The 17,037-nt window shown below is 37.3% G+C and overlaps 1 long non-coding RNA gene across 1 annotated transcript in view; it reads left to right on the plus strand.

Annotated features, from left to right (window-relative positions):
- The window catches only part of LOC106505556 (uncharacterized), a 492,239-nt gene that overhangs the window by 209,920 nt on the left and 265,282 nt on the right, over positions 1-17,037 (plus strand). Inside the window, exon 4 of the long non-coding RNA XR_014822526.1 lies at positions 4,975-5,196. This is a non-coding gene — a long non-coding RNA (uncharacterized LOC106505556). The remainder of the gene's footprint in view (positions 1-4,974; positions 5,197-17,037) is intronic.

The following is a 17,037-nucleotide window of genomic DNA, read 5'->3' on the forward strand; positions in this document are numbered from 1 at the left end:
GAGATTGAACCCGCATCCTTATGGCCACACATGGAAACTATGTTGGGTTCTTGACCCACTGAACCACAACAGGAACTCCAATATTTGCATTTTAAATCTTTTGACTCAGTATGTTAAAGTTCTACTTTTCCCCACAGTAAAGGGATTGTTAGGCATTCAGAGGAAGATAGGGAAATATAAATTAATTTACTGATTGGCAGTTTGAAACCAAACATATACTCTTGGCCTTAAAGATAAACTTTGTATGTGTTGATGAAAAATTAATCAGTTGATCTGAGAAGTTTTTGGAAAATTTTATTGGAGCCAAATTTGAGGATTATAACCCAGGAAGAGCAGAAAGCTCAGAGAACTGTTCTGCCTGTTAGAAGTCAAGGCACAGTTATAAAAGTTTTTTTGAGACAGAGGGCTGTGTGTCAAATGATATATTTTTGACAGTTTACATAATCCAGATCTATGTGTCATCTTGGTGGGTCATGTGACCCTTTAAAAGGTCAAGAAGGAAGGTTTCCATGTCTTGGCTATTGTGAATAGTGTTGATATGAACATATGGGTTGCATGTATCTTTTTGAATAGTAGTTTTGTCCAGATATATGCCCAGGATTGGGACTGCTGGTCATGTGGTAGTACTATATGTAGTTTTCTGATGTGCCACCATACTTTTTTCCATAGTGGTTGCACCAACTTACATTCCAACCAAAAATGTAGGAGGGTTCCCTTTTCTCCACACCCTCTCCAGCATTTGTTATTTGTAGACTCATAGTGGCCATTCTGACTGGTGTGAGTTGGTACTTCATGGTAGTTTTGATTTACACTTCTCTAATAATTAGCAGTATTAAACATCTATTCATGTGCCTATTGGCCATCTGTATGTTTTCTTTGGGGAAATGTCTATTTAGCGTTTCTGCCCATTTTTCAATTGGGTTGTTTGTTTTTCTGTTGTTGAGTTGTATAAGTTGTTTTTATATTTTGGAGATTATCCTCTGTCAGTTGAATCATTTGCTAAGATTTTTCTCCCATTCTTTTTGCTTTTTTTTATGGTTTCCAAACAACCTAAATGTCCATTGAAAAATGAGTGGATTAACATATATACACTGAGTACTACTCGGCCATAAAAAAAGAATGAAATAATGGCATTTGTAGCAACATGGATGCAACTAGAGATTTTCATACTAAGTGAAGGGGAGAGACAAATACCATATGATATCACTTATATGTGGAATCTAAAATATGGCACAAATGATCCTATCTACAAAATAGAAACAGACTCCAGACATAGAGTTGCCAAGGGTTGCCAAGGGGGAGAGGGGAGAGAGTGAGATGGATTGGGAGTTTGTGTGTAGTAGATGAAAACTATTACCTTTAGAAGAGATAAGCACTGAGGACCTACTGCACAGCACAGGGAACTATATCCAATCTCTTAAGATAGAACATGATGGACGATAATATGAGAAAAAGAATATATATATATATATATATTTATGACTGGGTCACTTTTCTGCATAGCAGAAATTGGCATAACATTGTAAATCAACACTACTTCACTAGAAAAATAAAATAAAAATAAGAAGGAATGTTACTTTAAGGAGATGTATTTTGATGCAGGAGAATGTTGCTCTTCACAGTTGAGCAGGTATTTCTGCCGCCGGGGTAGGTTGGTCTATGCATAATGCATACACACAATGCATAATAGGGGAGAGGGGAAGCCAAAGGGCAGAGAAGAGTTTTTGTTTAAATTTTTCTTGTCTTGCTATAAAATATGAATTTTATTTCACAATGTATATTTACACATACATATTTTATTAGGTGCTTGGGCAGAGAAATATCTGTTGAGACAGTCTCAGGTCTGTAAACTCTGGGACAGTTTCAGGACTTAGTCCCAGAAGATATTAAAAGAGAAACTTTTTTTTTCATTTTTATTTTTATTTTTTAATTTTTTTGGCCTTACCCAAGGCATGAAGAAGTTCCCAGGCCAGGGGTCAAACCTGTGCCACAGCAGCCACCCAAGTCGCTGTAGTGACAATGCCAGATCTTTAACCTACTGAGCCACCAGGGAACTCCAGAACAGGCATTCTTTGGTATCCAGGACCCAGAGCTAATCTTGAACTATGGTGGGTCTAGCTGGACCTCTCCTTAAGACCCTCTCCAAACCCTTCCCACTCTTTAATTTGTCCCAAGTTTCCCAAACTATATTGACTGGCATAGTAATCAACCTTTAAATTAATATAATGATGCTTTAGATGGTAACCCACCCACATTCTCTTATAGTCTAGAATATATTTGGTACCTCTAATGAAAACTCGTAAAAGAGAACCTAAGACTGGAATTGACTGGAGACTTTTTTGGTTAATGAATCTATGAAATAAACCATATATTTATTGAACCTTGACTTTGTAGGGACTGTGCTAAATATTCTGTTTTTTAAAGAAGTTAGTAAAACTGACTGGTAAGTACAGAGTTTCCATCTATCCTCACCCCCCGCAGGCACAGCCTCACTGACTATCAGAGAGTGCACATTTGCTACAATTGCTGAACCTACACTGACATGTCCTTATCATTCAAAGTCCATGGTTTACATTCGAGTTTAGTGCACATTTCTTGGTTTTGATAAACATATACTAACACGTATTCGCCACTGTCATGCAGAATGATTTCTCGGCCCTAAAGATCCCTCATGCTCTGCCTGCTGTTGTCTCCCTCTTCCCAAACCTGGCAACCATTCATCTTTTTACTGTCTCCAAGGTTTTGCTTTTTTCCAGTGTCATATAGTTGGAATCTTATATTTTGTAGCTTTTACAGATTGACTTTTTTCATTTAGTAATATGCATTTAAGTTTCCTCTATGACTTTGTGTGGCTTGTGATTCATTCATTTCTGTTTTGGCTCTGAACTGTATTCCATTGTATGGATGTACCACTGTTTATTTATTCACTGAATGAGAAAGATTCACCAACTGAAGGGCATTGTGGTTGCTTCCAAGTTTTGGCAATTATGAATAAGGCTGCTATAAACAGCTGTGTGCAGGTTTTGAGAGGACAAGAATTTTAAGTTTCTTTGGGTAAATACCAAGGAGTGTTGATCATTATTGTTTTTCTTTGCCCTTCTTAGGAAAACTTAATCTACCCCAGGGAAATATATTCCTATATAATCTAGAATTATCATAGTTTTAGCTTTTCCATTTAGGCTTATGATCCATTTTGAATTAAGGTTTAGGATAAAGTGAGGTAGAGATTAGGGTTTTTTTTTTTTTTTCCATATGGATGTCTAGATGTAGAAAAATTTTCCTACTCTCATTAGATTGATTAGGTACATTGGTCAAAAATGAAATGACTGTGTATTTGTGAGGCTTTGTTTGGACTCTCAGTTATGTTCTATTGACCTACTTGTCTATCTTTATGCCAGCTCAATTCAGTTGGATAACTGTAATTTCAGAATAAATCTGAAAGGTAGGCAGCATAAGTATAAGTGTTTTTCCTTTTCAAATTGTTTTTAGATATTCCAGGACCTTTCCAATTCTAATTAAGTGTTAGAATCAACTTGTCAATTTCTACAGAAAACCACCTGCCATTATGATGTGGGCTGCATTGGGTACATAGATTAATTGTGAGGTGGGGGAACTGACATCGTAGCAATATTGACTCTTCCATCAACACGCTATGTAGCTCACTGTATTTAAGTTTTCTGTAATTTCTCTCAGCAGTTTCTTATAGTCTCAGTATAGAGATCTTAAATGTCTTTGGTTGACTTTATTCCTAAGTATGTGCTTTTTGATAGTATGGCAGAAAAAAAAGTCTTTAAAAATTTCATTTTCCAATTTTTTTTTTATCTTTTGTCTTTTTAGGGCCGCACCCATGACATATGGAGGTTCCCAGGCCAGGGGTCCAATCAGAGCTGTAGCCGCTGGCCTACACCACAGCCACAGCAATGCTGGATCCTTAACCCACTGAGCAAGGCCAGGGATCGAACCTGCAACCTCATGGTTCCTAGTCGGATTCGTTAACCACTGAGCCATGACGGGAACTCCTCATTTTCCAATTTGTGATGCTAGCACATATATTTTGAATATTAACCTTGAATGTCGTGGCATTGATCAACTCAGTAATTAGTTTTACTAGTTGTTTTATAGATTCTTTAGGAATTGCTATATAAAAACATGTCATCTGCAAAGAGATACTATTTTAAAAAAGTTTTAAAAGTATAGTTGATGTACAATGTTCTGTCAATTTCTGCTGTACAGCAAACTGACCCAGTCATACACATGCAAACACACAGGCATGTATACATTCTCTTTCTCATAATATCTTTCAACATGTTAGAGACAATTTTAACTCTTCATTTCTGATCTTTACATACTTTCTTTCTTTCTCTCTCTCTCTCTTTCTTTCTTTCTCTCTCTCTCTCTTTCTTTCTTTCTCTCTCTCTCCTTCCTTCCTTCCTTCCTTCCTTCCTTCCTTCCTTCCTTCCTTCCTTCCTTCTTTTTTGTCTTTTTAAGGCTGCACCTGTGGCATACGGAGGTTCCCGGGCTAGGGGTCAAATTGGAGCTACAGCTGCTGGCCTATGCCATAGCCACAGCAATGCCAGATCCAAGCCATGTCTGCAATCTACACCACAGCTCATGGCACAACTAGATCCTTAACCCACTGAGCGAGGCCAGGGATTGAACCTGCAACCTCATGGATACTAGCTGGATTCGTTTCCGCTGCGCCATAATTGGAACTCTCTTTATTTCTTTTTCTAGACTTTATGCACTGAAGATTTATCTCAAAACACAGATCGTATAGCATTATTTTTTTCTCAAAACTTTTGAATGCTCCACCATTGTTCCCAAGATGTATGTCTTAGTTTAACTCCTCTCTGCCATACTTGACTTTCCTTGATACGATGATACACATTTCTCTTTTTACTTTATCTAGTCAAAGTGAGTTGCATTTTAAAATCGATCTGGACATTTAGTATGTTTTTAATGCATTTTTTCCAGCTCCCACTTTGTTGGTGGTGCATCTAATTTTAAAAACGAGAAAGGCGAGAAGAAGTGTAATACCCAACCTTCCTGGTGAAGTGCATCCGCACACTTGTGAGGTTTTGCTAAACCACTTCATCAACCTGGAATGTCTTTTATGTATGTGTCTGTTGAAATTCTGCTCATTCTTTAAGGACCATTCAAGTCCAAAATTTTTTTCTGAAGCCATTATTTATTCTGGTAAGTTGGAATTAATCTCTTGTTTCCCTATATTTTGCTAGAGAAGTTTTTTTTTCTTACCTTATTGTAATACTTACCAATTTTTCTTTGCTAATGTTGTGTTCCATGTCTGTTTATATCCTTGATGGTATCTGGCATAGCACACATAGGTAGTAGGTAATTATTTCCTAAATACTCCTGTCAATGACTCATTTATTTCAGTGTCTGGTGGTAAATAGTCCCAATGTTAACCTCTTGACCTATTGTGTTAATGAATTGGGTGTATAAGGCTATTGAATCATATGATAATTTGAATGACTAATTACCTCTAGGCCTAGAGAATCCAATTGACCATAGCAGGAACTTGGGGGTGATCCTTGACTCCTCCTTTTCCCTCAGCCCCTTATGCAAGCAGTCTTTAGTCCTAATTCCTGTCTCTCAAATCTATCCATTTCTTTCCATTTTACAACAACTTTTTCAGGGCCCCCTGAACATAATAGCACCATGGATTATTGTAACAGATGCTCTGCTTTCAGGTTGGTCTTTCTTCGATTCCTTTTTTCCCATGCTTCCAGGTGGATGTTTCTCTGACCCGAATCTGACCATGTCACTCTCTTGCATAAAGCCATGTAGTGTGCCTGGATTCCAAGGGTCATTTTGACAACTGGTTTCCAGCTTTGGAGACTCCATAAAAGACCCACGATTTCCAGATGTCTTGCTTCATTTTGGGGACAGGGTGGAGTGTTTTTCTTTTTTGGTGGCAGAGAGATTGGGTAATGGAGATAGAAAGCAAGATGATGAAAGACAAGAGGGAAAGGGAGACAGTCACTAAGGCTGTGTCTGCCCTGCAGAATGTAGTTTCTGGCAAGGCAATTAGCATGCAGATCAGCTGCATGGAGTCCTCAATGCATTAGCAACTGAAGACCAGCTTTCCGAGCCTGTCTTCAGCTTCACAAATTCACACACCTTCTGGCTGCACCGACACAGCCCCAGTTCAGAATCCATTAACTGAAGATTTAGTCCATGAACAAAAGTGATTCTGCATGCTTATGATTAATGAGAAAGCTGTTTCAAAAATTACACCATGCCATGCTGGCTAACTACTAGTAATTATTTTTATCATCATAATACTGAGAAACCGTTTCATCCTACCAGAAACAACTATTCAAAATGACTTGCTTGGATAAAAAGTACCCTTGTATCATTTTGAAAATCAAGTATTTTCTGATGTTTTTGATCTGTGGAGATAATCATAATAATTTTAGCCAACCGTGTGTGCTTATAGTAAGCACTACACTGCAGTCAGTTATTTGTACATATTAATTTATGAAGTAGGTAGGGTTGCTCTCTATTTTATAGATGAGAATACTGAGGCTCAGAGGTGAGGTCATGAGTAGCTGGTAAGTGGTAGAGCCTAGATTAAAACTGGTAATCTCCTGCCAGGGCCCACACTTGAATTCTGTACTGAGTTAGACGAGGAGACTACTTGTTAGGAAAGATTCTTGTTGTCATAGAAACTCCCTGGACCAAGCTGTACATTGAGAACTTCTACTGGGATAGATGGACTGACTGATGTTATGCTGTGCAGGGGTGTGAAAAAGAACCAGGGCAATAGATCCTACCCCCATCTAAGATGAAATCAGCAGTTAATGTTATGATCAAGAAAGTTTAGTGAGGGAGTTCCTGTTGTGGCTTGACTAGATATCCGTGAGAATGTGAGTTCAATCTCTGGCCTTGCTCAATGGATTAAGGATCTGGTGTTGCTGTGAGCTGCGGTGTTGGTCCCAGATGCAGCTTGGATCCCGTGTTGCTGTGGCTGGGTCATAGGCCAGAAGCTGTAGCTCCGATTTGACTCCTAGTCTAGGAACTTCCATATGCCTCAAGGGCAGCCCTAAAAAAGCAATTAAAAAAAAAAAAGTTTAGTGAAATCTAGTTAAAATTTAGAACTTTCCAAGGGTCTAATTTGAGGGAGAGAGAATGGAAGTATGGCTGTGGATAATTAGATTACCAGCAAGCAAAAGTTTTCCCACTTTGTAGGCCAGAGAGAAGGGAAGGGTACAAGAAACAGGGTATGAGAGGAGCCTGGGCTTGGCAGACAGCATAGTGATCCATTGTGCTGGGTTTGAAAATCATGCAGAATGGGGATCTATGCCCTGGCTCAGTCATTTATGCTGTGAGGTTGAGAGAGTTCCTTAACTACTTCCAACTTTCATTTTCTCATTGGTAAAAAGATGTTAAATCTCTCTGCCTGAAAGGACTACTGAGTGGATTAAATGAGATGACATTTACAAAGGACCTAGCAATAGGTTTGGGTTTCAAGCCTGGATCTCAATCCCAAAGGAGCAGAAGCTTGGAATAGGGTATGGCAAAAGGCCAGGCAGGCAAACTTAGTGGGCCTGGATTCTGGATTCTGCATGCTGACCTCCCACAGGCACCTCAGGGCCCCAGTCTCTATCTCCATCACCATCAGCAAGACGGCAGGCTCTTTGCAGATACTGCTTACCACTGGAGAAGCATGGCCTCTGGTATTGTCAAACACTGCTCTTGGTTCACATGCTGGGTTGTGTTTTCAACTCCGCATCATCACCAGTCCCTTCTGTGAATGGGGTGTTTTCCAGAATCCCTCTTCCTGTATAATTCTGGGTAAGAGTTTACTACTGAGGAGCTTGTTGAGATATGGAAAGAAAAGTGAGGGAGAAGCCATGGTTCTGGGGTGATATTGACTGTCTTGAGGGATGTGGCAGCTTTGCAGACCTTTCCACGAGCTTCCTCTCTGAGGCCACACAGCCAGATGTCGTGGGTCCTCCGAGACCCTCATGAACCTGGCATTCTCTGCCCACTCCACTTCAAGCTGAACCTAGTAGTGGCAGTTTCCTTAATCCTCTGGCTGTACCCTCCAGATCTTTTCCTGCTCCTTCCACGTTCTTGTGAGCCTTGTATCAAACCCTCTATTATCACAACACTACAGTCACTCTGTTTTGCTGATCAGACTCAGAATGATACAGCCTGTCACTCTTTTATTGCCTGGGTGGTGCTTGATTCTCTAGAGGAGGGGTTGGACAACTTTATCTTAAATGACGAAAGTAAATATTTTAGCGTTTGTGGGCTACTGGGTCTCCATTGCCACGACTCAATCTGCTGTGGTAGCATGAGAGCAACCATGGAAATTACATGATGAATGAGTGTGGCTGTGGTCCAATAAAACTTTATTGGCACTGAAATTTGAACTTTATGTGATTTTTATGTTTCAAAAAAGACTATTCTTTTTTCCTACTATTTAAAAATATAAAATCCATTCTTAACTCCTGGGATATATGAAAAACAAGGGGTGAGCAGGTTTAGGCTATCGTTTGTCACCTCCTGATGTAGAGGAGGGTGATGGAGTCAGCCAGATGTGCACAGAAACCTTCGCTTGCCACTCACTTACTCTGTGATGGTGGGCAATCTCTAATCTCCAGACCTCACTTCTAAAACAGACATTAGAGAGGAGGGTTGCTGTAAAGATTAAAGAAGATGACATATATAAACCCTGTAGTTGGTCGCTGGGCACATGGCTCACAGTCAATCATTTGCCATCTTTACCGTATTTCTGGGAGTTGTTCTATTGTTTTTGCAGGGAACTGAGGGGTTTTGCAGCCAGTGGGAATTGTACTGGTTTTTCCGCAGGCAGGGTAAAATGATGTCTAGGCAAAAGAACAGTACGAGAACTCCTAAGGCTTTGCAAATTATCCATCATACTTGAATTAAATATAAGAATGTTGATAAAGAGTGCTGGATTGTGGTGAAGTCATCAATCAGATTGTTACTAGTGATTCTTTCTGGTGAAGCCATGGGAATTAGTCATAGGAATACAGAAAGATGGAGGAAGCAGAAAAATGACTTTTTTTTTTAATTGAAGTGTAGTTGATTTACAATGTTGCGTTAGGTTCAAGTATACAGTTAAGTGACTCAGTTATACATTTTTTTTTCAGATTCATTTCCGTTATAGATTATTACAAGATAATGAATATAGGGGAGTTCCCGGTTGGCGTAGCAGGTTAAGTGTCCAGTGTTGCCACTGCTGTGGCTTGGGTTCGGTTCCTGACCCAGGAACTCCCCCTGCCTCCACAAAAAGTTGAATTAGTATTGAATATGGTTTCCTGTGGTATTCAGTATGTCCTTGTTTATTTACTTTTTATTTTTTTTTGTCTTTTTAGGGCCACACTCATGGCATATGGGAGTTCCCAGGCTAGGAGTCGAATCAGAGCTCTAGCTGCCAGCCTTCACCGCAGCCATAGCAATGTGGGATCTGAGCCACATCTGTGACCCACACTGTAGCTCACAGCAATGCCGGATCCCTGACCCACTGAGCGAGGCGGGGGACTGAACCCACATCTTCCTGGATACTAGTCAGATTTGTCTCTGCTGTGCCACAATGGGAACTCCTGTTTATCTATTTTATATGTAGTAGTGTGTATCTATTAATCCCAACCTCCTAATTTATATCTCCTCCTCCACTCCTGCTATACCCTTTGGTAACCATAAGGTTGTTTTCTATGTCTGTATTGTAAGAAAGTTCACTTGCATCTTTTTTCGAATTCAACATATAAGTGATATCATATGATATTTGTCTTTGTATGATTTACTCCATTTAATATGATGATCTCTAGATCCACCCATGTTGTTGCAAATGGCATTATTTCATGTTTTTTATGGATGAGTTATTTATTCTATTGTATACATGTACCACATCTTCTTTATACACTCCTCTGTCAATGCACATTTAGGTTCTTTCCATGTCTTGCCTGTTGCAAATGGTTCTGCAACGAACATTGAGGTGCTTGTAAGTTTTTGAACTAGAGATTTCTCTGGATATTTATGCAGGAGTGGGACTGCAGGATCACGTGGTAACTTTATTTTTAGTTTTTTTAGGGAACCTCTATATTGTCCTCTATAGCGACTGTTTCAATTTACATTCCCATCAACAGTGTAGGAGTGTTGTTTTTTCTCCACACCCTCTCCAGCATTTGTTAATTGTAGACTTTTTAATTAAGACCATTCTGACTGGTGTGAGGTGATACCTCCTTGTCATTTTGAGTTGAATTTCTCCAATAATTAGCTATATTGAGTATTTTTTCATGTGCCTATTGGCCATCTGTATGTCTCCTTGGGAGAAATGTATATTTATGTCTTCTGCCCATTTTTTGATTCCATTGTTTGTTTCTGTTATTGAGTTGTATGAGCTGTTTACATATTTTGGAATTTAAGCTCTGTTGGTCACATTATTTACAAATATTTTCTCTCAGTCCATAGGTTGTCTTTTTGTTTTGTTTATGGTTTCCTTTGCTGGGCAAAAGCTTGTAATTTTGATTAGGTCCCATTTGTTTATTTTTACTTTTATTTCTATTGCCTTGGGAGACTGATCTAAAAAAATTGCTATGATTTACATTAGAGAATGTTTGCCTGCATTCTCTTCTAGGAGTTTTATGGTGTTGTGTCTTATGCTTAAGTCTTTAAGCCAAAAAATGGAGAACTTTAATATCATTATACGGTTGTGTGTAAGTGGTGGGATACGGGTGATATGTAATTTATTGGTGTGTTTATTTCTCTTCAAAGAAAGTGTTAAAATTATGCTGTGAAGAAGTATTTTAAAAATATAAATACTTTAACAGATTGAGTAAATATCATAGGCTGTTTTTAAAAAAATTATTTAAAAGGTATAAAATGTTCAAAGTTGTTTGGCTATTACTTATTTTTCAGTTTTCATCGCAAATATCACCATCCATAAGAGAATTTTCTTGATCTAAAATATCTAAAACTGCCATCCAACTCCATCTTTAATTGCTGTGTCTCATTTCTCTGTTTCCTTCATAGCACTTTTTCCCTGCCTATTGTCCATCTTTCTCTCACTAAAATGTGAGTTCTGTAAAAGGCATCCTCCCTCTGTCTCCTTGAGACTCAGAATGGCATTTTGGACTGACAGGCTGCCTCTTCCTTTACTAGACAACGAAGAAAGTAAAGCACCAGTTTTCTTAAAGGTCAGGCTGTAGCCGCAGCTTCTGCTGGGCCAGCAGTCTTCTAGGTGCCTGACTATATTCATTATTTTCCCCTTGCTAACTTTGAAGGAGGAAGAAACATCTGGAAAGTTGTCCTGGCCACAGAAAATTAAAAAAAAAAAAAAAAAAACTTAACTCAAGGCAGATGGTGCTATCAAGTAACAACATCTGGAGGTGACAATCCAGCTGACAACAGGGGTAACTGTCAAAACATTTAAAGACTGCCCAGGTTGTTTATTATCATTGTTCATCTCCATCCCTGACAAATTTATAATTCAGTCGGCAGACAATTGATCGGCTTTCCCTTGTGTGAAGGTAGAGAGTGGATCCTTCTCTCCACAAGAAATGAGAGCTAGCCTCAGTTCTAAGTCCTGTCTGTAGGTTCAAAATGAGAGTGTTTTCCTGAAAAGTCTTTTTTAAGCTCACCACCCCTTAGGAAGGAAAATGCTTTTAAGGTGTAGCTTTCAGTGAGTACCTTTAGCAATGGACTTGCTGGAAGCCCTAATGTAATTCTCTTCCAAAGAGATGTATTTTATCTTTAAAATCGTCATCAAATGTTCTGTTAATATCCTGGAAATGAGACAGAATGGTAAGAAAACAAAAAACACTGCACCTTAGAAGGCTTTGCCTTGCTGTCTAAGGCATTTTGTTGTTGGATTATGAGAAGGAAGACAGTTCCAAATTCGGTTCTTAAGATAGACTAGCTCATAAGTATACATGAAGCTTAGTTGCTTCTCAACAAAAGTCACACTATTTACTTTTATTTCTATTGCTTGGGAGACTGATCTAAAAAAATTGCTACAGTTTGGCCTTCACACATTCCTGGGCTCTGGCTGTTTCTCTGATGTCTATAAACTGATTACTGTTTTTCACTCAGATGAAATGGGCCTACATTTTATCTGCTGTTTCTTTCCATATAATAAATATTCTTGGAAATCTCAAAGTTACTCTTGTCCCATGAAGAATCTGGTCTTATATCAAGAGGAAGGTATATGAGAGGTTGCTCATTTGAGGCTAACAAGACCATATTTTACTCTATGACCAGACCAAGCAAGACCATAGCTTAAAAATGAAGCGATTTTAATATCTCTTGGAAAAATCTTAATTAACAGAATATAGGAGCCCCCAAAGCCTAGAAAATGATGTTTTTCCTCTCAGCCTGGTTCAGTTGAGTAAGTGGCACTTTAAGAGCCAAAGTCTAAGGTCAGACTGACTGGGTCTAACATAACCCCATTTTTTATGGCTTTATTTTTACAGTCTTATCATCCAAAAACTTCTCTTCTTATATTAAAAAGTATTACTTAAAAAGATTGTGGTGTTAATGTTACATTAACATTTGTAGAATGTTACATTTTCCTATAGGAATTTACTTTGCTTTATAGCATAGTCTCTGAAGTTGGATGTCTGGTATTTTGTTTTACTGAGTTTTAAAATTTTGTTTTGTTTTTTGTTTGTTGTTGTTGCTTTCCCACCTGACCTGACAAGTAGAAAGCTGAAACCCTGGGAAGCCAACATGTTTCTAAGACCTCATGGTCCAAAAAGTCAAACCCAAGGTTGATCTTCTGTCTCCACAGTCCACCCACCCTACCTGCTGCTATGAGGCAGCAGCTCCCTGTTTTCTCTGAACACTCCAAAGAATAGAGTTTACCTTTGAAATATATAAAGTCAAAACTCGTGCTTTCCACATCACTATTTCTTGTATTTAAGAAAAACCCTTAGTTTAATTTTCCTTTTCCAATATTTCTAGTTATTAAAAACAATATATATATATATATTCATTTTGACATCAATAATGTTGAAAGGGTGCTTTAAAAATACCAAGGGCTCATTGAAGTTTGATAAGGCCCACAGCAAAGGGAAGGACTAGAATTAAGGGCATTTGAGTAAAGTCGGGAAGTTTCTTAAGATCCCTCAACCTGTGAAATGGGGACCAGATGAGTCTATAGCTACCAGCTTGAGAGAGGGAATAAAGAGGCTGGCCGATGCCTGGCACATGGCAGAAAGTGGCACATGAAATCTTCATCACTGATGGATGAGGGATCCCAGCTTGCTTTCTCTGTGTGGTGTGAGAACTCTTAGGTAAATGATTTACTTATAAAAGAATCAGACATTGGGGGAACCTTTGGACAACGGTAGAGACAAATAGGAAACTGACCCCTAAGAAACTCTTCAGCCCAATTTATGTGAGAACCCCTTGGACACAACTTTCTACTTCCATGATTGAAAGTTAAAGTTTATGAGAATCAGCAAATCGAGCAAAATGCAAAACTCACACCTCAATAACCATAAATTATAGAACTATACAGGGGTCATTTCAAAGAAAGAATGAATATTATGAAAAAACAAAAGAAAATTTGGGAAATAACAGAAAATTTTAGAAATACTAAATATACACTTTGAAATAATAACTTTCATGTATAGTTTATATGGAAGAGTATATAGAGCTGAAAATAGACAAAAAGATATACTTTGGAAATTGCTCAAAAATAGCTCAGGAGTTCCTATTGTGGATCAACAGGTTAACCCAGGAGGATGCAGGTTTGATTTCTGACCTTGCTCAGTGGGTTAAGGATCTGGCATTGCCACAAGCTGCAGTGTAGTTCGCAGTGGCAGCCCAGATCTGGTGTTGCCGTAACTGAGGCATAGGCCGGCAGCTGCAGCTCCCATTTGATCCCTAGCCCAGGAACTTCCATGCAACAGGTGTGGCAGTGAAAAGAAAAAAAAAAAAGAAGAAGAAGATAGCACAGACTGAGATGGGAATGAAAACGTGAGCTATTGCAGGTAACATAGACACCCCAGTAAGATGAACGTATGGGATAGAACAGAAAAAATGCTAGAGAGCCCGTATGAAATCATAATGGGAGAGAATATTTCAGAGTTGAGAAAGACTCAATTACTCTTGAGATTAAAATAGCATAACAATTCTTGAATAGAAAAAACAATAAAGAAATTCATACCCAGATATATTGTAATGAAAAAGGAAAACTTCAAAGATGGAACAATTAAAAAAAAAAAACACCTCTCACTAAACCAGATTGCCTATGAAATCTCAATAATCAGACTGAAAATAAACTACTCTTCATCAGAAATGCATCCATAAGACCATGAAATATCTTGTGAGTTATGAGGGAGAATATTGTATGTCTAGGACTCTAAGCTAAGCTGTGCTTCAAACTATAAAGTTTGACAAGATTACTACTTACAGACAATCTCTGAATCAAAACAAAATAAGACAAACAAAATGACAAAAACTAATAATGGAGATATTTTATTAAGAAGGAAATTAAACCCAGAAGGAATGTGATGCCAAAAGCGAGGGCGAACAAAACACTGGTAACATGTCGGTAATAGGAAATAAATATTAGCTATACAAATAATAACATTAATTTGGGAGAAACATTTGAAAACAAAGTGGACTCAAGCTTCTAGGCTGTAATGTGGATAATTACAACTTTCTAATATTCTTGTTTTGTTTGTGAAGAGAATAGAAGACATTGATTAATTTAAAGCTTATGTAGCTAAGCATATTGAAAAATTAAGAGTAGTCCCTGAAAAAGATAGAAATAGAATATATAAGCTTTTAACTGGTAGGAGCATTAATAGGAAATAAGAAGGTAGGACAGAAAGAGTATCATTTACAGTGGGACAAGCGGACATATGCTCTCGAGGTGAAGGGATAGGTATAATTTTATTACAGGAAGTAATGAGGTCATGTTCATACAGGAAGAAATGTTGCCCCAAAGTGTTCAACCTGAGTGCAATGTTGCCTTAAATATCATTTCTAGCTTATTGGAAATACAGGGATACAGAACCTAGTAAAATGATAGAGAAGGGAAGCAAACATAATGAAAGGCATTCTATGGGAAAGCTGACCTTAGGCCTTGGGGAAAGACAGGCATAGAAAAAACAGGGAAGATTACTCTAGATTAAAGAGCCACAACAAAATGTAATATGTTCAAGATCCTCATTTGAACAAACCAATGATAAGAAGTCAACCTAAGGTTAATTGAGAAAGTTGAATGTAAACTGGAATCAATAATACCAAGGAATTCATTAGTTTTATTAGAAGTATAAATGGCCGGGTAAATATGTGAGAAAATGTTTATATTTTTGAAGATGCCCTGAAAGAAAGCAGATTAAAATGTCCTGAGGCATGGTATATGCTACAAAATAATTTAGCAAAAAAGAAAAAGGAATAGATGAAGCAAGTGTGGCAAATCTTGCGAATTACTCATTGAACTGGTTGGCTCTCTCAAGCTCTATACCTTTGTGCATGTGTGACCAATTTTGTCATAAATATTTAATATAATATTTTAATTTACAAAGTTTGACAATGAAAGGATGAAACATTAGATAGTAGGCAAATAATAAAAATTAGCTTAACATTTTTACATCATATAAATTAGAATTTAACACAAAAGTGCTAATAATGATAGATATAACCTAATGATAACAATTGTCTTAAGAAGCCATTATGAATTTGTACTCATTAAACAACATAAACTCCAAATGTATAAAGCAACAACTTACAGAATTATAGGAGAAATTTTAAAATCTATTACCCAGAGGTAGGTTGTAACACATCCATTTCTAAAAGTTGCAAATCATGGCTGCAAAAAATTGTGATGGCTTTAAGATTTAAGTAATAGATTTCACAAACTGCTAATAGAGATGTGATTTCTATCCCTTAAATGTTTTTGCTTTTTAAACAGACGGTGTACATTTATAAAGACTGGTTGCAATGGAAATCTTAGTGATTAAGAACCTGTATCATATGCACTATGGTTTCTGAACACAGTGGTACAATTATAAATGAATAATAGAAAGACAGCAGAAATCTATGTTTTTGAGCACTAAACTGCAGTCGTCAATAATCATGTGTTTAGAAAATGACAATGAAAATTTTCAAATGTTTAGAATGAAATACAAATGAAGTATTACATATATAAATGTGTGGGAAATAGCTAAAGAAATGATTGAGATGATTAACAAAAACTCAAAGCAGAATATGTGAACTACTCATGCAATTGATATAAAGAAATAGTGTAGATAAACAACTTCAGAAATAAAAAGGGAACAGAGTTACAGAAAATGCAGATATGTTTTTAAAAAACTGTAATATTGAATCATTTTTGGCCAAAATTTCTGATAAATTTGAAGCAATAGATACATTTTTAGAAAAACAGATTGTCAAGATTGACTCAAAGGAGAATATCCCTGGTGGCTCAGTGAGTTAAAGATCTGACATTGTCACTGCTGTGGTTTGGGTCAATGTGGCACAGATACAATTCCTGGCCTGAGAACTTCTGCGTCCTCTGGGTGTGGCAAAAAAAAAAAAAAAAAAAAAAAGATTGACACAAAGCAAAGTAAAGATTAATCAAATAACCATTAAAGAAAACTGAATTGGACTCCATATCTCCTATTTCCTCCACCTTCGTCTAAAAGTACCAACCACAGAAGGTTTTATTTCATCATTCTTTCACAAATAACCCCCTTTTAATATAAATTATTCTGAATTGAAAACTTTCCAACTAATTTTAAGCTTGTATTAACTTGTAACCAAAATTGGACAGACAGTACAAAAAAGATAAGCTGACTTAGAGAGGAAAAATTCTAAAAAAGATATCGATAAATCATATCTAACAATACATAAGATATCATGACCAAATACAGTTTATCCTAAGAATGCAAGATATCTTAACTGTAGAAATTCCATTAACATTATACACCTGAATAACACACTGAAGGAGAAAAAAAAAAAGATCATCTTCAGAGATGCCATGAAAATTCGCAAATATTCATGATTAAAAATTCTTAACAGCTAGAA

Source organism: Sus scrofa, chromosome 13, assembly GCF_054392235.1.
Source record: "Sus scrofa isolate SSC_HxYL_T2T_F1_AM1 chromosome 13, Sscrofa_HxYL_maternal_Yorkshire_Landrace_v2.0, whole genome shotgun sequence".
Classification (NCBI taxonomy): domain Eukaryota; kingdom Metazoa; phylum Chordata; class Mammalia; order Artiodactyla; family Suidae; genus Sus; species Sus scrofa.